The following is a 1,237-nucleotide window of genomic DNA, read 5'->3' as shown; positions in this document are numbered from 1 at the left end:
TTATTCCTTAGCCGTCCCTCCACATCTCAAAACAAATTAACAAAATTAATTTTAATTTTATCTGGAAAAACAACCATTATTTAAAAAAAGTGATTTGTTAAAAAATTACGAAGAAGGTGTTATCAAAGCGACTGATTTTGAAAATATGAATGGTACTTTAAAAATAAGATGGCTTCAGTCTTTTAAAAAAAATGGTGATCTCATTTGGTTTGTTATGCCGTCGTATGTGTTTACAAAGTGTGGGTGGTATTGAGTTGCTTCTAAAATGTGATTTTGAATGATCTAAACTTCCCCTACAACTCTCACATTTCCATCAACAGGGTTTGTTACACTGGAAGTTCATTTTCAAGCACAACCTCAGCCCTCATAATGTCCCACTGTGGAACAACAGAGCCATTCTATGTGGTAGAAGATCTATATTTATAAAGCATTGGTGGAATAAACAAATCTGGTCAACTTCTCACTTAATGGATGGAAATGGTGATATTTTAAGTTTGGAGGAGTTCAACAGGCTTCATGGAACTGATTGTTCGTTAACAAGTTACAATAAAGTTTTGCGTTGTATACCTGATGTTCTCCTTATGTCAGTTAAAAACAGTATATCTAATTTCTCAATTCCAAAACTCCATAAGCTTTAAATTGAGCATGTGGACATTAGAGATAATAAATGCACCAATAGGTTCTTGAATCAATATTTTATATATAATATGTACCCTGGTGGAACTAAACGTACATTTCTTGTACAACATTTTAGCAAATTTACTATAATTAAAATTAGGACAAATTATTTGAAATTCCCAATTCCTCCTAAATATAAGGAATTACAATTTAAAATAATAAATGACATATATCCTTCAAATGAGTACTTAAGAGAGAGATTTAAACTCAATGTGGGAATTGTGAATTCAATTGGAAACTACTAATCATTTGTTTTATGGATGTAAAGAAGTTAAAAACCTATGGGATCTACTTCAGATCTTTCTATCTTCTAGATCTATAAATGTGGACTTTAATTCCTTACAAATAATTCAGTTTGGTTTTTATATTAATGAAAAAAAGGTGGAATTCGTAGTTAATACTTTGATGATTATAATAACCAAATATTATATCCATAATTGTTGTTATGCAAAACTTTAAAGCAAATAAATTATCAGATTTCTTGGACGAATTTCAGTTAGTCCCCTCTTCTTAATTTATTTTATTTTTATTTTTTTCCTTGTTCTAGCCTGTAATTTTT

Source organism: Cyprinodon variegatus, unplaced genomic scaffold, assembly GCF_000732505.1.
Source record: "Cyprinodon variegatus isolate N-32 unplaced genomic scaffold, C_variegatus-1.0 Scaffold1885, whole genome shotgun sequence".
Classification (NCBI taxonomy): domain Eukaryota; kingdom Metazoa; phylum Chordata; class Actinopteri; order Cyprinodontiformes; family Cyprinodontidae; genus Cyprinodon; species Cyprinodon variegatus.
The sequence above is the reverse complement of the archived record's forward strand: the minus strand, read 5'-3'. Positions refer to the sequence as shown.